Raw genomic sequence first — 27,451 nt, forward strand, 5'->3', positions numbered from 1 at the left:
ATCATACTCCTAAAAAAAATTTCCAGGTTCATCCTGCCATCCCTATTCAGGCAAAGTTCCTCTATTGGAGGCAATGGACATTCTGCATCAGTAAGGACTGTACTATCAGATCCTTCCTCCATTACTAACAACACCTTAGATTATTAAAACTGAAAAAAATCGTATCGCTTTTCATCTTGTGTAGTGGGCTCAGTAAAAAATCCCCTCCCCTTTTATTAAACCCAACCTAAAATTTCAAACAACGCACCATACATTGTTGCTCTGTTCCAGTAAGGCTACTTGTGGTATGCAGGGATTTGTCACTGATAAGAGGCCACCAAATGGTATTTACTTTATCATTGCATTTGCCCACACACAGAACTGGAGCAACTATTGAATGGCCATGATAACGATTTGTATCATAACGGAGACTAAGTGATTATTGTCACTCCTCTCATGGCTCCAGTTAGTAGCTGTTTCCTGACTAGTCTGCCGAGAGAAGACGACAAACAAGGTCACACATCGGCTTCACCTGTAAAATCAAAACCATTCAATGGAACAGTTATTTAGCCATTTTCCTTGGGGTCTCTTGTGGAAACCAAAAATGGCACGCAAATGACACTGTAATGTTCTATCCTACCATGCATGAATCCTGATTCTCCAGAGGCAAAAGTACACCGGGGCCAAAGGGAGTTACTCCAGATTTTCATCTGTGTAACAGAGAGCAGAGTTTGGCTTCTTATATGATTTTAGAATTCTCATCCTTAGTCTGTGCAGTATCAGAATTAGTACAGTAAATCCCTTAAACTTAAGCTCGGAGAAGACTCATTGTTTTTATATTCTTTTACATTCCCATGTGGAAATATTTGATGCATACAGACATGATCTCTTGGCTGCTTACACTCATCCCTCTCTGTTTGCAATCAAAGCTGAGCCGAAAAGGACCTTAGTTCTTCCTGAGCTTGGCAAAGTTTATAAAAAGGACGAAAATTGATATTTGAAGAGAGGTGGGATTTCATCACCACTGACCTGAACGAAATGCACAAGTGGTCAACACTTTTTAAAAGGCAATTAGAATAAAACTGGTAGAGTGTGTCTCTGTGCAAGTTGTAACTCAAATGACTCAGTTTCTCAGTCTTTCTGAGCTGAAATATCCAGGTATTTAAATGTGAATTTCAACTCTGTGCAGAATTCTATCTAGTCTCATAAAATTCTGTGTGCCTAATTCACTTTGGATGATATTCACAAAGTGTATGTACCACATAAGGCTCATGTAAACCCTCAAGGCTAAATTTAGAATACAATGAAGGGCACCAAGTGAATACGCCAGAATCCCTTAGGTGCTTTTGAAAATCCCACCTTTATCTCTCACATTAGTTTTATGTTCCATTCTGGAACAATTTGTAGGCAGAAATATTTGTAGTCTTATAAAAATGCTGTGTATTCAGTTAGCTTGGGGTGAAATGCACCTTTTTGTGGAAGACCAGCACAATACTCAATAAACACTTAAATTCCACTTAAACCTTGTGGATTAAGGTCGAGTTCATGCTGACTATCTCTCTGCTAGGTGTTTATCATTGTGCAGTGTTGATTACAGGGCATCAATGAGACTTATGTGGCACTAGGCCTTGGAATTTAACCGCAAGTGAAATGGACACACAGAATTTTGAGGCTATAATGACTGATGGCTAAATTATGGGCATTTTTTAATGTGAGAAATAAATGTCTGTATTTTAAACTGATATCCTTCTTTCTTGTCAAGAAGACCATTAGTGAAGCAGCATTCCACACTGCAATGAAAGACACTGTCAAGCCCCCAAATTGACTGTAACTTAATTTTTGGCAGGGTGGTACTGAGCAGAAAGATTTATTGCTGTGTCTGTGGTAGCTACAGGGTGGCTACTTTCAAAGTACTCGCTTTTTTTAATCAAACTTTTCATATGTTTCCTAGGAGGCAGTTGGAGCACCAGCGGTTGACTAGAGCGCTGGAATCCCTCAGGCCCCAGAGCTCAATCCTTCAAGGTGCTAAATACCCTTTATTCTCATGTGGATTGCAAAAGAGGATTCTGGTACCAGGGTGATGAGCCCTGGATGTACTGAAGACAGACAGATGGTCATGCTATATTACTCCCCAGGTTTCTCATCCTTGCTCCCATGGGCTGTCTGGCTGCACCTGCACGCCAGGGTGTGCTGAAAACACGAAATGGGCTTTTCACATGCCGTTGGTTTGAAGAAGGATGCTTCTGCAGATAGTAGCTCCCCTTTGATCCCACTCAGCCATGCTTCACCACAGCGACCATATGTAGGGTCCCTGGGAGAGAGGGCTCAACACTTTCCCTCTACAGAATCTGAGCCATTTCATTGAGGTCTTCTGTTTTAATCATAATCTTTTGGAGCCTCTGCTCTTTAGATTATGGACTTGTTAGGAGAGACTGTTGCTGAAGTTAGATAGCATAATTATGCATCTTGGACACTTATTTTTATGCCTCATGACTCTCTGCTAGGTGCTTCTCAGCATTGTTGATTAGAGAATTAAAATTCACATATATAATAAAGGTAGTCACTTTGTAATTGCAATTAGTTATTTATAAACATAGAGGCCTTGTTCTATTCTCAGTCTTTGAGCAGAACTCCCATTCATACCAATGAGAGTGCCTCATTCTGAATGAAAGGAAAATATGGGATAATGAACACAATTTGCCCTAATACTAATAAATCCCACTTGCTCCTCCTCCCAAATGGCCTGTTACCTTTCATTTCCTTCCTCCTAGGTCATGGCATTTCTAAATCTGATTTTAGTGTAGCACAGATTTTGTCCAAATAAATTAAATCCATGCGTCACCTTTCCTTTTCTCTCCCTCTCTATGCAAGCTACTGTATCAAAAATCTTCCATCAAAACTTTTCATATCTCCCTCCTGGCTTCCTTCAGAATTCTGGGATGTAGTTTATCTGAAACTGGTGCTGTATTTGTCATGTCCAGCTGTGTGCTTTGGGACAACCCATCAGCATTTTAACATTTCCCTTCCCCACACCCACAGGAAAACAGAACTGGGGATAGGAGCTTTAGCTTCTTTTTTTTTTAATGAGTAACAAAAATAATAACGTAGCTGGAGTCGACGTACCTTAGGTCGAGTTACTGTGGGGTCTACACCATGGGAGATCAACGGGAGAAAATCTCCCATCGACTTACCTTACTCTTCTCATTGGGGTAGAGTACAGGGATCAACTGGAGAGCTATCTGCAGTCAATTTGGCAGGTCTTTACTAGACCTGCTAAATCGACCATGGGTGGATCGGTCTCAGAGCATGGATCCCTGCCCTGTAGACCTGCCCTTAGTTTCTGTTTCAAGAAGAAGTGAATGAACTTCTAACTTTCTGGGATCTTTAACATATGTTGTGAAATGTATTTCTCTTTGTATTTAGCCTCATGCTAACCCTGTACATTATGGTTATGTTCATGGAATAATATTATTCAGGTGTTTATATATTACTAGATAAACATTCTTAGGGCACCTATCATCATAGTACCTAGGCACCAATATTTTTCTGTATCATGCCCCTGTTTGTGAATTTTCAGCTTTTTAACAAAAACATAGACTCAAAGGTTCATTCCTTTTTTAAACAGGGAAGGGGACATTTTCCTCATTTACTGTACACACTCCAGATGTGCAAATGTTCCCGCTCTGGGCTCTAAAACTAGTGGTTAAAAGAATATTTACTTTCCTGCTTTGCATCTGCAGTAGATCTGGCATGGCTACTGATGCCCATTTTTAACCTTCAAGCCAGCAAAACTCAGTGAGTGCAACCGTTCACACAGTTCCATGAGAGAATTTACCGCTCTCATTCTATAGAAGAATTGTAATTAAAACAACGTTATATATGCAACTTTAAACACTGGCAAATTACTAAACTAATGCATCCTGCTCTGTTGGATTAAATGTACATTGCATCTGGCTTTGCAAAAAATCCTTCTAATTTACCATTTGCACATTAACAAATTTATAAAAACATTTCATTGTAACGACAATCACAAATACACTTATTTTTACTGGTTTATTCTTAAATTAGTTTGATAGGCTTTAAGGCAGTATGGTGCACTGGACAGGGCACTGAGGAATCAGGAGAGCTGAGTTCTATTGCTGTCTCTACCACTGACCTGCAGTGTGAACTTGGGTAAGGCTCTGTGCCTCAGTTTACCCACCTGTAAAATGCATATAACAATTCCTTTCTTTGTGAACTGTTTTCAAGGTATGCATGAAGAAACTTGATAGATATTATTCAGAATCTGAGTTTTAAGAATCACAAACCTGATGTTTTCTTAGGATAGTCAAAGCACATAGCTACTGGATCACTAGCTACTCTGTTAACTCACTTACTTTACAACTATCATAGATACAACAATAACATAGATGTAAACTGGTTTATTATATACACCAAATAGTGCAATTTCAATAATAAAACAGTATCTGACTTATTAAATTGGAATCAAAATGTACTGTATAAAGTGGACTTCTAATTGTAACTTTGATGTTCTACCACGTGGAAAGTAAGACTACAGTTACCCCTTTCTTAATAAACTGTGAAAATAAAAAGCAGTTTGTACTCCTGCAATCCAAACTCCTTCAGGCTTGAAACCAATGATTACACTAAGTAATTCCATTTCTAAGCTTATGGGTCCCTTAAAAACACGACACCTGGATTCTCAGTTGTTATAAAGCAACATAGCTTCATAGACTTCAGCGGATTATGGTACTTTACACCTACTGAGGTTCTGGCCTCTGTAGATGATAAAGATGCAGGTGGCTTTCTAGGTAAATGGAGATAAAACATCCATCTCCTGTTCTATTAATATAGGGCCTAATCCTGCATACTCTTACTTTCTAATGCAATCCCTGATCCAGCAAAGCACCAAAAGGGAAATCAGGGCCAGTGCAACCCATTAGGCGACCTAGGCGATCGCCTAGGGAGCTAACATTTGAGGCGCAGTGACCACAGCGGCCGGATCTTTGGCCGCCCTGGTCTTCATCGGCATTTCGGGGGTGGGACTTTCTGCCGCCTCTGTCAGGGGTGGCATTTCGGGAGCAGGACCTTCTGCTGCCTCTGTCGGGGGTGGCATTTCAGGGCGGGACCTTCCACTGCCTAGGGCAACAAAAAAGCTGGCAGCGCTCCTGAGGGAAATGCTTAGCTTTAAGCATGTGTGTAGTCCCATTGACTTCAACTGGAATTATTCCCATTCTTAAAATTAAGGATGTTGCTTAAATCATGTGCTTAACGTTAAGCATGTTCTTAAATGCTTTAGAGACTTGAGGCTGTAGTTCTTAATACAGTGATTAGCAGCTGTTTACAGAATGAAGATTTTCAGGGCAGGGAACCTGTGTCTATCAGTCCAACACACACATCTACAGCACTATCCTAATAACAATTAGTAATAAAAACAACGAGACCCATTAGATATACAACTTCACAAGTTTACACTGGACAGTGAAAAGTATGAGATTGAGAAATCTGTTTTAAATGCATGGAATTATTAAACAAAGCATGAACTTTTTCCTCAGTAACCATTTATTTAAAAAAAATGAAAGGTGTGTAAGATTTCTCTTTAATCTAAGTTAAAACAATGATATTTGCAGATCAAACAAATATCCCTTTCGTGGTGCACTACATTATTTTTACATTCTTTGTAAGCACTTATTTTACATATAATAAAAGAGTTTCAAAAATTATTTAGTGGAATTCCTGCTGATAGATGAAATGATTAGCTAATGTTGACTTTGTTTGCATCAGTAACTGACTTATTGAAAGGGATTCTGAACAGCAAGAAGATATCTGGGTTTTATGCATTAAAGCACATTTGTTTACTAAATAAATGTATTGAGCTTCTTTCGTACTGGAGATCAAATAAACTTGGAATGCTAAAGGAGGGTAATGGTAGCACATATTTCCTCTTGGGAAATCAGTGTAGCAAACGCAGACTAATAAAAACAGAGCCAGCTAATGATCTGAAAGCAAATGTTCCACAAGTCAACTCAGATAGTTTTCTCCAAAGATTATATTTGGTCCATTAACTTTTTCTCTGTTTTTCTGAATTGCTAGCACTGTGTCCATTTTTTAAAACCAGAGCCAAGTTGTATTGAAGATCTTTTTAAAGTTTATTAAAGGAGAATATCAAAGGGTCAAGGTGGCATCTGTGATGCATATGATCTCAGAAGCACTGAAAAGATGATTGCGTAATAGCATGGGCAAATTGTCACGCAATCAGACAGTCAGCTAGAGAGTCTGTTTTGTGGCACCAAAAATTGAAAACGTAGGTTTAGACTCAGATAGGCAAAGGTTGGATGGTTTACCAAAAATGAATAATCCACACATCTTGGATTTGAATAATTCACACATCTTGAATCCAGAAAACCTGGGCAATTAGGACCCAGTCCTGCAAGATATTGTGCATTCTAGCTCAATCCAGCAAAATACTTAAACATTAAAGATCTGGCCAGAGGGCTCAGCCACTTGCAGGATTGAACCCTAAGTGCCTAGGAGTCTTTCCATTGACTTCCATTGGCGTTGTATAGGCCCAAAACAGCTTTAAACAAGGCATTTTATGACAGTCTGTTTCACCTCCAGTTCCAGCAAGAAACAAAAGTGCCAAGTACCTAAAAATAACCATTGAAAAGAAATCTGAACGAAACTATTTAGAACATCATGAAAGGGTTGGTTTGAACTCAGGGCAAAGGTTCTACTGGTTCATATCTGAACTACCTGCTTACAGAGGTACATGTTAATCTCTGTAAAGTGTTTTGAACATATGCTAAATATTATAGAGCACAATTTATATGTAGGCCTCAAAACACTTGTTTTAGGTGTTTACCTATGAGTGTCCATTTAGATAAACGCTATTATACAGTAATAGACTTCATGGGGAAATGGAAGAGGCTTAAAAACAGAAATCAAAGGCAAAACAAACCAACCCAGAATATTTGTTCTGTCCCATTTAAAATTAAACCTGTTTTCTGCCAAATGAAGCCTGGATAACATTTAGAGTGCAGAGAGAAAGAACAGCAGCCATCTATTGCTGTCTGGGAGTTTACAAATGACAAATTGAAAAACTTTTTCCTTTCTCGGTATACAATGGGCAGATATCATCCCATCTGTTATATTTTGGGGCGAAGGATGCTGTGTATAGAATGCAAATAGTGGAGTATGAGTGTGAGTCTTGTGTGAAGCTATGTACATTTAGAGCATTCTTTCAGTCTGAAACCAGCACTACCTCATCTGCCTGACAGTGTAACATCGCTCTGTATTATGGAAGCAGGACTCCATTTGGGGACGATCTACACAATCATAAATGAAACACTGACAAATGAAATGAAATACTTCACTTCATCACATACACATCTGCTTGGCTGAATTAGATTTTTTTTTTTATAGTTTTGAGGGAGTATTGCTGTTTAGTTTTAAGCATTTTTAAAAATCTTGTTATTCATTTAAATTTTTCACCGTTTTACAGAATTATGGGATTTAAGTATTTTTTCAATTTTTATCAATTTTAATTTTTCACACTGTGGGAAATCATGGGCAGAGAGGTCAGGCAATAATTTAATGACAGTAAATGTTGAGATTCAAAAAGTTAAAACTTTATAACCGGTAAAACACATATTGTCAAAATCACGTATCAAAATATACAAAGTAAATATCCTTAAATCCAAAGTCAAATAAATTCTCAAGCAGCACTTTTTTTTTACTTTGCCAATCATAGAATCATAGAACTGGAAGGGACTTCGAGAGATATGCTAATCCAGTCCCCTGCACTCAAGGCAGGACTAAATATTATCTAGACCATCCCTGACAGGTGTTTGTCTAACCCAGTGTTTCCAAAACTTGGGATGCTGCTTGTGTAGGGAAAGCCCCTGCCGTGTCTGCAGGTCCTGCCGATTGCGGTTCCCACTGGTCACAGTTTGCCGCTGCAGGCCGATGGGAGCTGCTGGAAGCTGCGGCCAGTATATCCCTCGGCCTGCGCTGCTTCCTGCATTGGCCTGGAGCAGCGACCCGTGGCCAGTGGGAGCTGCGATCGGCTGGACCTGTGGATGCGGCAGGTAAACAAACCGACCCGGCCCGCCAGGGGCTTTCCCTACACAAGCAGCATCCCAAGTTTGGGAAACACTAGTCTAACCTGTTTATCTTTCTATAATTTACTTTCTATAATTTTTACTGAAAATTTCCTGGGTTTTACAAAAGCTATTATTTGTCTTTTTTTTTTTTTTTTTTTTTTTTTTACTGATTTTCACTTGAATTTTGCATCACACAGGTACATGAAAATATGCATTATGTTAAGAAAAATCTAATACATTACCTTTGGTAGATGTGGTGATATGAATAATATATTAGTCCAAGGGTAAATGAGAAGCTGTCTGTTAAAATAAGGGAGGCAATGTGATGGAGGAAGCGTGTGTGTGTGTGTGTGTGTGTGTACTGTTAACATACAGTTCATGAAATAAACCACAGCATTAAACTGCTTTTACTTGCACTACTCTTATTTTTCTCTATTTGTTGCTTTTTTCTGTTCTCTCGTCCCTCAATAATAAACCCAATATTTACCCAGAAAACAGAAATTAATTTTTGCACCGATTTTCACCCATTTTTATCTTTTATAATAAATACTGATAAATTTTAAACAAAATAAACAGAAGACAAAAGGTCTTATCTTTCGGTAAATGTCAGTTATTATTGAAGAAAATTTTTGTTATTGGTTTGTGTGTGTGTGTGGTGAAATCAACATTTACTGATTAAAAACTGAATTGAAGCTGTTACTGTACTGTACAAATTAATTCGCTCAGACAGTGTTACTATTTTTGGTATATAATTCCTTCCTGATGCATTAAAGACAAAAGGCTGCCAGTCATCCCAGCTGCATCTGCTCGATCTCAGTATGTATTGTTCTTCCCACAACACACACAAACTACCATTCGTAAACCAAAGGTTTCCAGAGCCTGAACCATATTGGTTGGGAATGGGAATAAGGGGTAATAATGCCTAAGGGGCGGTGGCTGCACTCACATCTGTATATGGGACCGATGGCATAATGTCGCTGGGAATGCTGGAGTGAATGTGGCCCTTGCTTCACCTTTTTGAACAAATGCACCTTGTGTTTTCCTCATTACTGGTCTCCTGGGGCTTAATGGGTATGTGCCACACTCCATCCTCCACAGATATGTCCTCTCTAGGATGTTCAGCACACTAGCATTTACTCCGCCTTATTCCTGGGCAACATTAGATTCAGCAAAGCCTAGGAAGCAGTCACAATTTGAACCCTACTGAAAATTACACTCTTGAAGTCCATGAATGGGGAATGGTCACCAGAAGATGAGAAACAGGTTTCTTTCAGGCAAGAAATGATTATTTATCCATCTGACCACATGTAAATTGAGTTCACCCATTTATAGTATGAGCCAATACTAATCAAGTAATTGCAAAATCTCCAGGATAGATTCTGGACAGGAAAACCCAAGCGGTGGGGGTTATCCCGTTTGCAAGTGAAGACAATGGATCTTTGGACCATAACTGTAGGGACAGAGGCAACACTCTTCATCTTTCCACTGAGAAGGTAAGAGGACAGCGTGATTTGTCTCATGAATGGAAGCTCACAGCCAAGTCTGTAATATTCTGGAAGGGTTTTGGATGTGTTTTTTGCTCTATATGACATGACAATAACTAGTTAAGTAAGTCCAGAGTGCATGTCGTGTTTTGTTTTATATGCAACCATTTGTTTCCATTGACTCTGCTGGAATCTCTGTGTGATGAGTTGGATCCCCTTCCCCCTCGGCCAGGATGCCACCTTATGTGCTGGGGTTTAACTGAGCCTCCACTGCTCAACCAGCCTGGGTTCCCTCTCCCTACTTTGCTGAATTAGGCTCTTTGGCCTCTTGCAGCACACACATGGGCAGGGCCCTACTCAGCTGCAGCCACAAACTGAAGTCAGCTCTATGTGAGAGGGCTCCCCCAGCACTCATGTGCCCCCCCCTTTTACGAGAAAAACTCAAAATACTGCTGTCTTACACTGTATACAAATATCTGTATGGTCATAAAATCTGCCTTCTTCCTCAATGTGAAGAAAGATATGCCCGACTTCTTGGCCACCACCAGTTAGAAACTGGGTAACCAAGTAAACTGGGTTTAATAATAAACAAAACAAATTTTATTAACTAGAAAAGGCAAATTTTAAGTGGTTCAAGGGATAGCAAGCAGAACAAAGCAGATTACTAAGCAAATGAAACAAAACACACAAACAAAACTTAACACACTAGATAGGTAGGATACAAATTAGCAAAGTCTCACCCTGAGTGATAAACAGACTGGCAGATTCTTAAGGCACAAGTTGCTTTGGCTTTCCCAGGTTTTCATACACAGGCTAAAGAGCTTACCTGGGACTATCACTTCTCACAATTCAGTCTTTGTTCTTCAGGTGTTTTCAGGTATGTTGTTGAAGGGAGAGTGGGGAACCCTCATGTTGTCATCGTCCCACTTTTATATCTTCCCCCTACTTGCTGGAAATCTTTTTTGCTATGACCTGGGTCAAACAGTCCCCATTGTATAGGGTTCTCTGACCTGGGTCAAACAGTCCCCATTGTAAAGGGCTCTCTGACCTGAGTCAAACAGCCCCCATTGTGTAGAGCTATCTGACCTGGGTCAAACAGCCCCCATTGTGTAGAGCTATCTGACCTGGGTCAAACAGTCCCTATTGTGTAGAGCTATCTCTAAGAGGTTTCTATTGCACACAGTTCCTGGGATGATCCTTATGCTTGGGTGCTGCTAACATTGTTTGGCCTCATCCAACATAGCACATCTGAAATACAGAGACATGGTCAATATTCCCAGCTTCAGATACAAAAATGATACATGCATACAAATTGGGTAAACACATTCAGTAAATTATAACCTTTCCAATGATATCTTACAAGGCCCATCTTGCATAAAGTTTATCTTAGTTATAGCAGATTCATATCATAATGATATTTCTATGAAGAATATGGGGTGTAACGTCACATTCGGTTCTTGGGGAAATAAACTTTTTACTTGTTTTCTGTAAAAATATCTAAGTGCTGTGAGTTAAGGGGAGCTGTGATGTAAGGTGTGGCTGGTAAGCAGGGGTTGTTCTATTTCTTTGGGAGCAGAGGTTCTGCGAGTGTCCAGTGGATCAGCGGCTCCAGGGAGATGCTTGGAGGATTCAGGGTTGGAGTGTACCTGTTGTTAACCTGTAAAGAAAAAGCAGAGGACTGGAAGGCAAGTGCTTGTGTTATCAGAGGCTGGTGCTGTTGAGAAATTGACCCACAGCAGGCATAGACAAGGCTTCCTCACCCTAAACCAGGTGGTAACAAGGTGCCTCACAACCCTGGGTACTTCTGGGAATTGTTATAGCAGGAACTTGTGTTCCTGTCCCTCCAGACCACAGATTCAGACTGTAATTCCTCTTTCTCTTCACTGTGATCACCTTAGCAAGTCTGAGTTTACTTCAGTAATTGCTGTCATCCAGGGACAATGCCAAAGGCTTACTAGTCACCAGCCAGCCTTCATAATGCAAAATTGTTATGTTGTTTCAGCACTTGCTGTGTCCCAGAGACAAAGACAAATGGCTCACCAGTGACCAGTCAGCCTTCATAAGAAAAGTATTTATGTTTTCTCCCAGGGACAGTGATGAAGGGCTTACCAGGGACCAGCCAGCCGTCATAAAGCAAAATACTTATTTAGAACAAAAGCATTACAGAAAAAAGTATGGATGTATGCATGCCTGTATGCCCTGGTGTAACCTGTCTTCCATATGCAGATCCTGGTAGGTTTCAGAGTTCCTCAGACCCTTCTAGCAAGATTTTACAGTGAAATCCCGCTATAACGTGATGTTTGGGGTCTAAAAAATTCCATCGCGATAAATGCAGGGTAGCAGTATAGCGAGGTTTCAAGCCAGTCAGTTTAAGTCAGTGGTCCCCAATGCAGTGCATTGATGTGTGCCACCTAGTGCCCAGCAGGGGAGAGAAGCCATGGCCCCATGCCTGCCGGGGATAGAGAGCACCAGCACCCGCAGCCCTGGAGTTCTCTGTCCCCAGCAGGTGCGGGGTGGTGGCTTGTCCCCAAGCCGGAGAGAAGCTGCAGCCCCATGCCTGCCGGGGACAGTGAGCACCGGCACCCGCAGCCTCGGAGTTTTTTGTCCCTGGCAGGCGTGGGGCCGCAGCTTCTCTCCCTTGCTGGGCACTAGGTGAGGGCACATCAATGTCCCGGCGGGCACCATGGCATTGGGGACCACTGGTATTAGGCCTTAAAGGGGAGCCAATTTATGATCGCGTTATATGTGATTTCGCGTTATGGCGGGGCACATTATTGTGAGGTTTGACTGTATCTTCTTGATTAATGTCTCATATCAGCTCTTGGATTGACTGAGGGAGACACCTCTCTATTGTACCTTCATACAATTCTCAGTTCTTAGTTTGCTGGGTCTCTTGAACCCGGTCAAAACCTGTATCTGCAATTCCCTACAAGTGAGGGAGTACTTCTGGTGATTTCCTTGTCTAGAGATTTGTAGTAATTTACTTGTTAGTAGTCATAGCATCATAGAAGCTTAGGGTTGGAAGAGATCTCAGGAGGTCATGTAGTCCAACCCCCTGCTCAAAGCAGGACCAACCCAACAAAATCAGCCCAACCAGGGCTTTGTCAAGCCGGGCCTTAAAAACCTCTAAGAATGGAGATTCCACCACCTCCCTAGGTAACCCATTCTAGTGCTTCACCACCCTCCTAGTGAAATAGTTTTTCCTAATATCCAACCTAGACCTCCCCCACGGCAACTTGGGACCATTACTCCTTGTTCTGTCATCTGCCACCACTGAGAACAGCCGAGCTCCATCCTCTTTGGAACCCCCCTTCAGGTAGTTGAAGGCTGCTATCAAATCCCTCCTCACTCTTCTCCGCTGCAGACTAAATAATCCCAGTTCCCTCATCCTCTCCTTGTAAGTCATATGTCCTAGCCCCCTAGTCATTTTTGTTGCCCTCCATTGAACTCTCTCCAATTTGTCCACATCTTTTCTGCAGTGGGGGCCCCAAAACTGGACACAATACTCCAGATGTGGCCTCACCAGTGCCAAATAGAGGGGAATAATCACTTTCCCCAATCTGCTGGCAATGATCCTACTAATACAGCCCAATATGCCATTAGTCTCCTTGGCAACAAGGGCACACTGTTGACTCATATCCAGCTTCTCATTCACTGTAATCCCCAGGTCATTTTTTTGCGGAACTGCTGCTTAGCTAGTCAGTCCCCAACCTGTAGTAGTGCATGAGATTCTTCACAGTCATGGAATCATAGAATCATAAGACAGGAAGGGACCTTGATAGTTCATCTAGTTCAGTCCCCTGCACTGAGGCAGGACTAAGTATTATCTAGACCAGGAGTTCTCAACCTTTTTCTTTCTGAAGCTCCCCCAATATGCTATAAAAAATCCCATGCCCAGCTCTGCCACAATAACTGATTTTCTGCATATAAAAGCCAGGGCCCATGTTAGAGGGTAGCAAACGGGGCTGTTGCTGAGGCTTCATGCCACAGGGGCTCCTGCAAAGCTACGTTGCTCAGGCTTCAGCTTCAGCCCTAGATGGCAGGGCTCAGGGTCCTGGGCTTCAGCCCCATGCGGTGCGGCTTCAGCTTTCTGTCCTGTGCCCCAGTGAGTCTAATGCTGGCCCTTCTTGGCAGTCTCCCTGAAACCTGCTTGTGACCACTCCCCCCAGGGGCCCCGAACTCCTGGTTGAGAACCACTGATCTAGGCAATCTCTGACGAATGGTTGTCTAACCTGCTCTTAAAAATCTCCACTGATGGAGATTCCACAACTTCCTTTGGTAATTTGTTCCAGTGCTTACTTACCATTAAAGTTAAAAAGTTTTTCCTAATGTCTAACTTAAATCTCTCTAGCTGCATTTAAGCCCATTGCTGCTTCTCCTGTCCTCAACTGTATTTTCCACTCTATGCATCTGATGAAGTGGGTTCTAGCCCATGAAAGCTTATGCCCAAATAAATGTGTTAGTCTCTAAGGTGCCACAAGGACTCCTCACTCTTTTTTATCTGAGTATGGTTTTCCAACCAGCTGTGCACCCAACTTATAGTAGAATCATCTAGGCTATATTTCCCTAGTTTGTTTATGAGAAAGTCATGTAAGAAAGTATTAAAAGACTTACTAAAGTTGTGATATATCACACCTACTGCTTGCACCTTTGACACTATAGAAAAAGAAATGTATCACTAAGGTATTACCACTGTTGTGACCACTGATGTACCACCACTGGTGCATTATTATGATAAATCTTATACAAAGTATGCCTTGTAAGGTATCATTGGAAAAGTTGTGGTCTGTTGAACAATGTTGTTCTGTTTATATGCGTGTATTATCATTGCATATGAAATTATGAATCTTTACTATCTCAAACACGTTGTGTTACTCAGTTAACACCCACAAGACAGATTTACATCAAGACCAGCCACGGCTGATGGGCCAGTAAAGAGAATCAACTCTTCTAATGGTCCCCCCTGAGGATGCCTCAGAGCATGTAGTCAATGGATACCTCATGACTCAGCAAGGGCATGTAAAACATGTGACCCTTGACTCCATGTTTGTGCCCATAACTTTCCATGCACATATACATTGGAGAAGTGACATCATCCCCTGACCTCTTTCCTACTTCACATCTCTGGACTGTGATTTCTAACCAAAGGAGAGCTTTGAACAATGAACTGAGGGACTAGAGGGCCTGAAGGGGACTGTCTGTGGCTCCATATAATTAGTATCATATTTTGGAAGCACATATTTGTAACTGGCTTGGTGAAGTCTTTTGAGAGAACGCACTACCAGTCTGGAGATTGGCGCACTTAGCTGTGTTCTATACAAGGCAATGGGGGACACACCCTGTCCACAAGGCTTTTTACTGGGCCAAAGAAGGATGTTAGGTTGGTTTGACATGATTTATTCTTGATAAATCCATGTTAACTGTTATTACTCACTTCATTATCTTCTAGGTACTTACAAATTGACTGTTTGATTATTTGCTCCATTATCTTTCTGGAGCTGAGCTGACTGGTCTATAATTCCCTGAATTATCTTTAGTCTCCTTTTTCTAGATAGGTATTATATTTACCCTTTTCCTGTCCTGTCCTCCAAGAGTTCTCAAAGATTGCTAATGGTTCAGAGTCTCTTCAGCCAGTTCCTTAAATATTCTAAAGTATTCCTTCAAGTATTTTGTCAGGCCTTGCTGACTGAAGACATCTAACTTGTCTCACTAATTTTTATTTTGTTGTTTTCTCTATTTTAGCCTCTGATCGTACCCTATTTACACCAATATTCACTATGTTAGTCCTCCAGTCACTGCTAACCTGGCTGGTGAAAACTGAAGCAAAACAGGTATTTAACTCTTTGGTCATTGTTGCATTTTGTGCTATTGTTTTCCCCTCCTCATTGAGTGATGGGCCTATCCTGTCCTTGGTCTTCCTCTTGCTTCTAATGTATTTGTAAAACATTTTTCTTGTTACCCTTTATATCCCTAGCTAGTGTAATCTCATTTTGTGCCTTGGCCTTTCTAATATTGTCCCTAAATTCTTGTAAGTCTTTTTTTTTTATATTCATTCTCTGTGATTTGACTTAGTTTCCATTTTTGTATGACTCTTTTTGAGTTTCTAGTAATTGAAGATCTTCTGGTAAAGCCGAGGTGGTCTCTTATCATTCTTCCTAGCTTCCTATTCATTATGATAATTCACTCTTATGCCCTTAATAATGTCTCTTTAAGAAACTGTCAACTCTCTTGAACTCTTTTTTCCTTTAGACTTGCTTCCCATGGGATCTTACCTACTGTGGCAAACCCAGGACAAATTGGTACAAAGGGAGAGGTAGTAATTAGTCCCAGGGGGTTAAAAGGCCTCTACCCACTGAGGGGAGATAGCCATGGGGAAATAAGGTTCAGCTGGAAAAGGAGTTACCAGGGAACTAATTAGGTTCAGCTGGCCCCAACTGCTGGAGACCTTTTTAAACCCTCCCTGGCATGGAAGCAGGGGAGAGATCAAGAAAGTTAGGTGTAGCAAGGCTCTGATCTCTTTCAGCAAGGAAGGTTGCACTCTGTCCCCAGAAGGGGAGAAAACCAGCACAAGGGACTGACTGAGGGAAGGATCAGCCAGACCCTGTGCTACCTGGAAGGATTTTGCCTTTGCCCAAGCCTGTGTCTCCAAGGCTAAAAAGAACTGTGCCTGCTGAGGAAAAACAGGTACTTTGCCACACTACTAATTCTCTGACCCTGCTAAGGGCTGCCTTCTTGTAGTCCATTGTTTTTCCCCTGCTGTTTTCCCTCCTACCCTTCTTTAGAATACTGAACTCTTATCATTGCATGGTCACTGTCACCAAAGCTGCCTTCCAGCTTTGAATTTTCAACCAGGTCCACCCTGTTTAACTGAATCAAATCTAGAACAGTCTCTCTCCTAGTCCCTGTCTCTCTCCATCTTCTGTAATAAAAAGTTGTCTTCAATGTATTTCAAAATCTTGTTGGATAATCTGTGCTGGCTATATTATTCTCCCAACAGATGTCTGGGTAGTTGATATCTAATGTTAGTTCCTGATAGTTCATTCATGCTTAGTGATTTCCCTTAAGTCACTGTGTTTCTTGTCTTGCTTCATGAAATATATTAGCCCCTTTATATCTGGGGGGAAACAACCCAATGCAAAAGGGAAACTGAGTCACATAAAAACAAACCAGAAGTTTCACACTTCTCTATACTTCCTATTTCTGGCTGTTCCTTCAGGTTCCTGAATTAGTACACCTCTACCCTGATATAATGCTGTCCTTGGGAACCAAAAAATCTTACTGAGTTATAGGTGAAACCGCATTATATTGAACTTGCTTTGATCCACCGGAGTGCGCAGCTCTGCCCCCTCAGAGCGCTGCTTTACCATGTTATATCTGAATTTGTGTTACATTGAGTTGCATTATACTGGGGTAGAGCTGCACCATGCCTTCAAAATCATGTTAACTGAAGCCCTGTTCAATATGTGTAAAGTTGTCCTTATTGCTTCAGGGAATGGCAAAAAAATAGAAATTGAAAGTACACTTATAATTAATTACTTAATATAGTATTCAAAGCAATTGTCTGTTTTATTACACTAATTTTAGTTCAGTGCCACTGAACAGAAATGGCTTCAAATCAATGACATTTGTATTAAGGAGTTCTCCTTGGTACTGCTGCATCTCTGAAGTGCGAATGCTTGATGCATGTTGTTATAAAACTTATCATCCAGTCTGCTTTCAGTCACAGAATAGAAAACCCCATGTACCTCTGTTGACTTCAAAGGAGTTATCCTGGGTTTTTACCAGTAGAAGCAAGAACAGAATTTGACCCAGTAGATGAGCCAGTATAGTATGTGCATGGACTTCTCTTCCCACCCCTCCACATTTTCTGTTACTATTAACCTGATGTTTGCATATTATTAAAAGTTGTTAAATGAACTGCATTACAATAGCCTTACATCACAGTAAATAATAAGGAAGTGGAGATGTATCAAACATGTTTGGCTGGGCAGTTTAGAAATTCTAAACTGACAATTGCTGCAAAGTAAAAACTTACTACCAGTGGGTCTAATAGAAAAACCTCAACCATTGATTTTTAATCTCAAATGTAGACAAAGCTGTGCCGTGTTCTAACTAGAAGGCCTTTCTATTAAACTGGGGCCAGGATTGGGGAGCCATTTTGGAAGGAAGCATTTAGATGTGTTCCAACTTCTACCGGCTTCTTTTTTTCTGTTATAAAGGACATTTAATGTGTTTTGCCTAGGGCTTTTATTCATCCAGCTCTGTGTCTTTATGTTGGAAAGTTTGCAGTTAGCATGAAACCTGATTAAATACAATTTAAATACAGGTACATTTTACCATTATTTTTCAAACTCTTGCTGTATCACACACTTGCATGGTCTAGATAAGAAACCACACACCTAAAGTGTGAAAGACCTGTTTGCCCATTTATTTGTCTTCTAGCTGATTAGGGGCTGATTGATTGATTGACTGGACGGATCAAACTAGTAGATTGTTGTCATGTTCTTTATTTATAGCACTGAATTATACTGGATTCAAATCCTCCTGAACCCCACAATATTGGACTGCTGGATCCTAATATTACTGTATTATAAGGCTTAGTCTGAGATGCTCTGAATAGGTGGGCATAATTCATCATTCTTCACTGGACCAGTTTTCTGCAGAGACTTAGGACATTTGAGATGCCATTATTGAACTCTTATCAAAGGAACTTCAGCAGTTGTGATTATTAGGCCATTTATTGCAGATTCTGTTGTTTCTAGAAGGATTTTTTTAATTGTATTTTTGGACATTTTCTTTTGGATTTTCTTAATTAAAAAAAATCACTGGACCAAATCTTGAAGTTCTCTTACTGTGTTTTTACTCAAGTAAGACTCCTATATTTGTTCACAGGCCATGGACTTTATTTCAGGTAATATCAGGTGATGGAGTCCCGTGAAGAATGATGAATTATGCCTACCTATTCAGAGCATCTCAGCCTAAAGCCTTATCATGCAATAATATATATTAGATATAGAAGTGCTGCACATATTGTACATTAGAAATTGGGGGCCATAGCCCACTAGTGAATCACAAACTCTGTGTTCGACTAACAAGGGAGCACAGCTATATGCAAAGGGTTGGCATTTTTTTTAAATGAAAATTTAGGCTTAATATCAGGAAAACATTCAAATTGAGACTGATTAGCCTCTAGAAATATCTACCAAGGGAAATGAGAGTCCTATCTCCTGGGCTGAAATCAATTTGGGAAATATTCCTCATCTGGTTGAAATGAGCTGAGGCCCTGGTCCTGCAAGCTGTTATGTGGACCCCTGAACCAGCCAAGCGCCTTCTTAACTGTAATGGTGTTTTGTATGTTGGCCAGAGCATCTTACAGAATTGGCACCTTAAGGACCAAAGACCCTAAATGGGGAGGATTCTGAGTGACTACAAATAATTATTTCCCATGTGTCTGGCTGTTAGGTCTTGCCACATGCTCAGGGTCTAACTGATTGCCATATTTGGAGTTGGAAAGTAATTTCCCCCAAGTCAGAGACCCTGAGGGGTTTCTGGTTTGAACTAAAGTAAATGGTGGATTTGCTGTAACTTGAAATCTTTAAGATTTGAGGGCTTCAGTAACTCAGCCAGAGGTAATGAATCTACTACAAGAAGTGTGTGTCGGGGGAGGGATGGGGGATGAGGGGGAATGAGTTTCTCTGGCCTCAAAGAGGTCAGACTAGATGATCATGATGGTCTCTTCTGGCCTTAAAGTCAGAGTCTATGAGTAAAGAGAACTCTTCATCTCCTAAACTTACCCTTCAAAGGTTTGTGAATTAGAATCTGTTTTATCAACTTTTTGCTTCAATGTTCACAACTAATAAATAGGGAATAAACTGAAAATAGGTGGATATATACCTAATATTCATGTGTGTGCCTTCCATTGTGTCCCTAAGAGTACCTGGTAGTGTATTTCCGTTTCAATAAATTCAGTTTTGACCTGTCAATGAGGGGAAATGACCCTTCATTCTAGTTCTTTTGGGGGTTTCTCCTTGGAAGAGCTAGAAGTTTACCCATTACAATTTCCACACCACACATACCAAGTTGATATTGAATCTGGTCTTTTAAGAAAGTGTTTCCTGCATGTCAGAATATTTTAAAAGAGAAATTTTGGCTGAATAGAAAATGAGGAACTTTTTTTTTTCAAAAAAAAAAATAAAATTCATTTTTACAGTGGCCCATTTCAGCATTTTATTTTGAAACAAAACATTTGTTTCAATGTTTATTTAAATGACATTTAAAATAAGACCAGAAACATGTATGTTTTCCACAAGAAACCAAAAAATAGTACTAATTCAGTTTTCATTCAAAAGGAAACACTTTTTGTATATACTTTTCAGTTCAGCCACTAAGTTGAAAACTCAATCATTTATTCAACTCTAATGAGACAGCCTACTGGAATTTTCCATTTGTATTGATAAGGAAGGTAAATTGATCTTCAGAACAATCCATGATGGAAAGATAAGGAATTATTTTGAAAAAAGTATTGTATTGATCTAAACGCAATGTGTGTTCTTATTACCTTTCAAGCGCTTTACTGTAGAATGAGAGAGAATTTTCCCATCAAACTGGTATACACTATTCACAAATGAATATGGAATAATCTATCAGCAAAGAGATGGTTTTGTGGAGTGAATCTAGCTGTTAGCATAAATATTCATCTGGCATTTCTTGAATTCACATGAGTGCTACTTATTGGCTATTATCTGAAATCTTGAGCTCAGCTGAGACCACAGTGGAGTCAATGAGACTGAAGCCCACACTGAATACTGTTGACTTTTTTCTATAAACTGCAGCTTGGGAGCTGAATAAATCAGAGTGCCCTCACAAACAGATTATCTGCCCTTCTCTGACTCGGGTGTGAATGGAAGATAGTGTCTATTTTTAAATAGTGATCCTTGGCCCTACCCACAACATATGGCATAGAAAAAGGGCATATTAGAGCTGTATCACATATTATCCTTCTCCAGAGGTGCAAGGAGCAGACCTCCCTTGCGTCCCCATGCTGGGGCTGAGCAAAATCAGAGCCCATGAAAAAGGACATGGAGCAGCAGTGTAACAGGCTCCCTCTTCCATGCTAAGGAGATAGGGAGCTCCCACCCACTCGTGGAGAGGTTTGACCTTGGGGCCTAACCAACCAGGGCGGAAATCAAGTCCACGTGCTGAACTTGCTCTGCCATATTCCTGTCATGTTCTGAGGTGAAATTCTGACCAGTGAGAGGTTGTCACCTCTTGTGCTATAACCCTGCCTGCCCCAAAATGTTTCTGCTACTTGTGGCTCCTTGCCTGGCACATATACACAACCAGCAGCCAGTGTGCACTTCGTGTTCTGTACGCTGTACAGCACTTATTTAACCACTGTGAACTAAACAGCCTGTCAGCGGTTGTCACAGACACATCTGGTACAGACAAAAGTGTAACACCTTAACATTTATCAGCTGTTAATGTTAACAAGTGGCCCCAGCCCTGAACCTCCTGAGATCTGTGTACTCCGATATGTCCAGCTCTCTCCTGCAACATACAGAGGAATAATAAGATCTGTTTGATCTTTTAAGGAGACAAAACCCACCAGCCTGCCACATTAATTAGTCAAGATTCACTTTTGTACAAACCCAACTGTTTTAGATTAATACTAAAACAAGTTTATTAGCAAAAGAAGATAGGGTTTTAAGTGAGATTAAGTATAAGAGATAAAGATAGATATGGTTGCAAGCAAATAAAAGTGAAAACACACGTCTAAAATGTAATCCAGCAAGGTTCGGTTCAAGGATTTGTTTAAGACAGCTTTTCTCACCCCCAGTCTTCTAGGAAGATGGTGGGTGACCCCCTCCTTGGTCAGGATCTCTTCCAGAGGCCCAAAGATGCTGATTTCTTTGTCATCTTAGGCGAAAGAGATAATGTGAGGTTTTCTGTCTCCTTTCTTTTATGGTCCTGAGAACATTTGAAATGGACTGTCCCAAAAGTTACCCCTCAAAGTAACTTATTCAAACAGTGAGGAAGGTGACATGGAATTTCATGGAGAAGGAGGCTCCATGATATTCCCCTCCCCCCCCACACACTCTGCTGCCTTGATGGTTCTGTTTACTGCTTATATATAAATTGAGGTAAACACACATTCCTGTTTAACAACTTTTGCCTGGGCAGAGCTGGCTGCTTTTGGACAAGCAACGTTATACAGGGGAAAGTCACAACTTTACATATAATGTTGCTACACAGATGTCGCCATGACATTATTGACCAGTGAGTTATTTATTTTTCAGATGATATATCACAAGGTATATTTTGTATGAAGATTATGGCAGTGGAGAATAGGGTATGACTACAGAGTGCTTTGGGTCCCAGTTCCCAAATACTTCTGTCATATTCTCTCCACAGTGCACAGCTCAGCCAACTCTAACCATTAAGTTTCTTCCCTGTTGATGCAGAATAACTAGAACACAAGAAACCTCGCCCTTCTCTCAGGATTCACAGAGACACTGATTCATAGCCATTCCATAAGGCAACTGTCTTCTCTCTGGATATCTGTCTGGCTATATAGCCTTTCCATATAGCAAAATAACAGCAAGTGCTTGTGGCTGGATTTGCACAACCAGTCACAGGAGCTGTCTCTCTCTTCTTGATGCTCCTATATCGGGGTGGCCAAACCATGGCTGCTGAGCCACATGGCGGTTCTTTTACTGTTAAAGTATGGCTTGCGGAGTCCTTCATGTCCCCCCATTCTCTACCTACCAGACTCTGGGCAGGGAGAGCTTGGGACCTCTGTCTTGCAGCATGGTAGTGGGGTAGGAGCTTCTGCCTTGTGGGGAGGGGAGAGTCTCTGGGCTGCAGCCCCACAGGGGGCACCTGCTGGAGCTCGAGTCTTCAGCAGGAGAAGGGATGAAGCCCTGAGACCGAGCAGGTGTGCCCCGGCTCTTGAACTTGTGAAGATTTCTTTACATGGCTCAGAAGGTCAGTAAGTTTGGCCACCCTATCCTCTATCATCTAGTCTGATCTCCTAGAGTGTTAATGAGGCGCAGCCCTTGCTGGTTTCTCTGTCTTATCCCTTGTCTCTTTGCACAGCAACTGGGCTGGGAACCTTAATTTGTTACACCTGAGGACATGAAATCTGGCATGAGCACACTATTTTAAAAAATGCATTTGATACAGAGACAAATCACCTCTTTCCTTCTTTTAACTGGTGCGTTTGGTGTTTGGATTATAGCAAGTACCAGTCTACCTGTCTGATAAATAGAAATGGGATTTTCATAGTCAAATTTTCTATGACCTGAAAAATAGCAGCACATACTTTCTTCATCCATAATGGAAAAAAATCCACTATCTTTTAGTTAAAGGGAAATTATCACACTGGATAAATTGACTCCCTCATTGTTAAACTAATATATTCAAATCCTTATGGACAGGAAAGCCCCAAAGTTACTGTATATCTTTGTGGGAGAAAGAAAATGAAAACATGACCAAAGGTTTTCAGAAACAGGAACCTAGCAGTATACACCTAAGTTCATATTTGAGACCCTAAGTTGACCATGTGATTTTTTTTTTTAAATATACTAACCATGCAGTAGCTTCCACTGATCTGAAATCCAGTAATATGCACCTGGGAGGGTACTTTCAAAAACATGGTCTAGATTCATTAAGTTATCTAGGACATGAAAGTGAATAATAAACAAAGCAAAATGGTTGGCAGCTGAAAACACTGGGAAGAATGACAAATTTTTTAAACATAAATCAAAAGTAACCTCCAGGACCAATGAAAATGGAGTCAGGAAGATCTGGATGGAAGACAGGATCATGGTTGAAGATTATCAAAGGTTGTCTTTTGAGAAGATGAACATGTCCAACTCCTCTTCTCCCCATCCCACCATGTTCTGGGGAGCAGACTAGAACAGTGAAGAGCTGTCTCCACCTGCCCTCTCACTCTGAGTGCGTTAAATGTTCTGCTGCTGCGGCTCACAGCCTGGATACCAACAGCCATCAGATACGCATGCACCGAGTATCTGTATTTTGAACAGCTGTAGCTCAGCAATTCTGATTCCAGCAGCTGGCTTGTTACACCCCAGTAACACTCTGGTATTCGCCAGCTTGGTTACACCTGGCAAGATGACCCCCAACATCCCCCAGTCTTGAATTTTCCCAAAACCATATGCTCTTCAATATCCACCTCTTTCCTAGACTATTCAGAAGAATAATAACGTTTCTTTGCTCCTCTAAAGAGACAAAATGCACCTCTTCTCTCTTTAACTGGACTTAACAATCACTTAAATTCTAACACAGTACTAGGTTGATTTAGATTAAAAGTAAGAGAGAGGGTTTTACGTGAGTTCACGTATAAAGGATAGAAATGGTTACAAACAAAAGAAGTAAAACGCTTTCTAGAGACTAAGACTTATCAAAACTACAGACTTGGTTCAAGTTAAGATTCTTATCACTCTTCCTTCCAGCAAAATGTCTGATTATGCCCTTGGCCATGATCTCCCTCAAAGACAAAGTGCTCAGTTCCTTTGTTTTCATTGGTGAAAAGATAATTTGGGATTCTTTGTCCCTCCCTTTTATAGTCCAGTGACACTTTGAAATGGATTCTTCTGAAGGTTACCTGCCACCCCCCAGTCCTGTGCTGGTGTTTTGCTAAAATGCAAATAGATCTTTCCAAGTCAAATGAGTGGCCACTTGCCATGTGATGCTAATTGATTCTGATGACAACTGGCTGGAGGCGTTGGCTTATCCATTTACTCACTCCCCAGTAGGGGTGGCTTTATGTATTTTGCCACCCCAAGCATGGCAGTCAGGCAGCTTTTGGCAGTGCTCCTGCAGGAGGTCCATTGGTAACGCAGATTTGGCGGCAGCCTGCAGGAGGTCCGGCGGTAAAACAGATTTGGCAGTATGCCTGCAGAGGTCCGCTGGTAACACGGATTCGGCGGCATGCCTGAGGGAGGTCTGCTAGTAACATGGATATGGCAGCATGCCTGCGAGAGGTCTGCTGGTCCCACTGCCGAATTACCGTTGAAGCCAAGGGACCGGCGGACTCTGCATGCCACCAAAGGCAGCCTGACTGCCATCCTCACGGCGACTGGCAGGCCACCCTGGTGGCTTGCTGCCCCAGGCACGTGCTTGCTGTGCTGGTTCCAGAAGCCACCCCTGCTCCCCAGACTTGTCTGGTAAACACATTTTAGTTCCGCATTTCCTTCATATTTGTATGAGCCCTTGGGTGTTTAACCATATACACACAACACAAGAATATTAATGATCAGTTTGTTGTTACTTTTCCAATGACTCATATCAGATACAGTTTGACATTAAATAATTGGGGTACACTGGACTGGTCAGGCCAACAAACTCATTAGCAGATACCATGAGCCCCTTGCATTGGGATGCTGTTAGGGTTGGACAACCTGAAAAACAACCCCCCCAAATAATCATAATTAATTGCATAATAACAAGTAATGGGAGTCATGAGCCTACATCAAGAGAAGAACAAACTTCTTCATGCCTTCCTTGTTTGCTTCTTTTGCATTGCTCAATTCTATGAAACAAAGTGTAAGTAAGATTAGAACTGGTTTAGGCATTTTATTTTATCAGCTACTCAGGAATGAGCTCTTAGTACAACAATGCATAAATCAGAAAGCCTCTTCCTATCCCAAGATGGCTCAAAGTGCCATGTAGGATTTGATTTCATAACAAGTTACTCCAGTTTAACAACTATTTCCTCTTATTTGAATTATCAGGCTATAAACTAATGGCAACCAATGCTAACTGGAGAATTAGCACAGGCTATAAGATATCATTAGATTTTAGATTACAACATAATTAACCAAATAGAGCATATTTTACACTTTATGACACCCTCCTAAAATCCTTGTTGTCAGGTTACAGCACTGATTTAATCACACATGAAATTCAGTTTATGAGCCATTACACCCAAGAGGGAGAGGACATAAAACCAAAAATTGATCAATGCAGTTAAAATATATATTACAGCAGTTTTTTATAATGGCAGCTCCAATAGAAAATGCCACTCGGTGAACTGCTTTGATTTAGGCTGTTGTAAAAAATGAATCATTTGTCCCAACAAAACAAAATAAAATAAAATGATTTAATTTCTTAGTTCACCTGGACATAGACATTCAAGCTTGGAAAGTATATGTAAAAAGATATGAAAGTGAGAGAAGGGATGCTACTAAATAATTTAATGAAAATTTTCCTTGCCTTTCAGATGAGAACACCCTCTGTATTTACATGTCTCTTGGAAACTCACCTCTTCTGCAATACACGCAACGGTGAGTCAAGGATGGTCACTGTGTTCTTTTTATCTCCCTTACCTTTTAGACACAGAGGCTGGATTAATGACCCTACATTGCAACCCAAATAGGTGGCAGCTTGTAGCTATGCTGCTTCAGGACCAAGGAAGGAACCTGAATGTGTCAATCCTAATCTGGCTTCTGTTTCTTCCTCTACGTCAAAGCTCCACCCACTCCCTGCCCATCTATGTGGGAAGGGGAATAGCAGCTCCCCTCTTCCCACCCAGGTTCTGGAAATGTGGGGTTAGCCTGTGCAAAAGGAGTAAAAGGGCTCCATAAACCCTCTTTCCCATTGTGCAGGCATGTAGTATAGCTCAAAATGGAGCCCATCAAAAATAACCCTTCACTGAACCACCATGATGTGAACATGCTGAAACTAAATGGCCACTAAATGTATATAACCGTCATTCTTCTTCCCTTTCCTCTACCTACTCTCACCTCCATTCATTGTGCCACCACTATACAATTATACCTCACGAAAGCAAACAACTAAATACTGACAAATGGTATACTTGTTTGTATACAAATGCTAGACGTTTAAATACGGAGATGGGTGAACTTGAATGCCTGATATTAAATGAGGATATTGAAATAACAGGCATTACAGAAATTTGGTGGAATGATGATAATCAATGGGATTTTGCCAGGGTACAAAATACATAGGAATGAAAAATTAGGTTGTGCACTTGGGGGTGTGGCACTATATGTGAAAGGAAGCAGTGTTATAGAATTTCTATGGATAGAAATTTTCTGCTTGAATAAGAGTATAGCAGCAGGAATATATTACCAGCCACCTGACTCAGATGGTGACAGTGACTGTGAAATGTTCAGGGAGCTTAGAGAGGCTACAAAAACAGAAAACCTAATAATAATGGGGGATTTCAGCTCTCCCCTGTATTGATTGGGTATATGTCATCTTAGGATGGAATGCAGAGATAAATTTTCTAGAGACCATTAATGACTGCTTCTTGGAGCAGCTAATGCTGGAACCCACAAGGGGAAAAGCAATTCTTGATTTAGTCTGAAGTGGCATATAGGATCTGGTCCAAAAATGAATGTAACTGAACCACTCGATAATAGCGACCATAATGTAATTTAATTTAACTTCCTTGTAGGGGGAAAATTCCGCAGTAGCATTTAACTTCAAAAAGGGGGAACTACAAAAAATAAGGAGGCTGGTTAACTAGAAATTAGAAGGCACAAGAGTGAAATGCATGCAAGCTGCATGGAAATGTTTTAACAAAACCATAATAGAGGCTCAAACTATATGTATACCCCAAATATAAAAAAAACAGTAGGAGGATCAAAATATCCCACTAATGCTAAAAGCAGAGTAAAAGAGGAAGTTTGAGGCAAAAAAACCCCTTTAAAAATTGGAAGTCAAACCTTACTGAGGAAAATGGAAAGGACCACAAACTCTGGCAAGTCAAGTGTAAAAGTGTAATTAGACAGGCCGAAAAAGAATGTGAAGAGCAACTATAAAAAAAAATGCAAAAACTAACAGCGAAATTTAATTCCAGTACATTAGAAGCAGGAAGTCTGCCAAATAATCAGTGGG

General features: G+C 40.8%; 1 long non-coding RNA gene across 1 annotated transcript; it reads left to right on the plus strand.

Annotated features, from left to right (window-relative positions):
* Positions 1-9,455: 9,455 nt before the first annotated feature.
* Positions 9,456-25,871, plus strand: LOC115649892. Its single transcript, XR_003999961.1, has 3 exons — positions 9,456-9,574; positions 15,308-15,396; positions 25,809-25,871. It is a non-coding gene; the product is annotated as an uncharacterized LOC115649892 (long non-coding RNA).
* Positions 25,872-27,451: the final 1,580 nt, after the last annotated feature.

Source organism: Gopherus evgoodei, chromosome 1, assembly GCF_007399415.2.
Source record: "Gopherus evgoodei ecotype Sinaloan lineage chromosome 1, rGopEvg1_v1.p, whole genome shotgun sequence".
NCBI classification, from domain to species: Eukaryota; Metazoa; Chordata; order Testudines; family Testudinidae; genus Gopherus; species Gopherus evgoodei.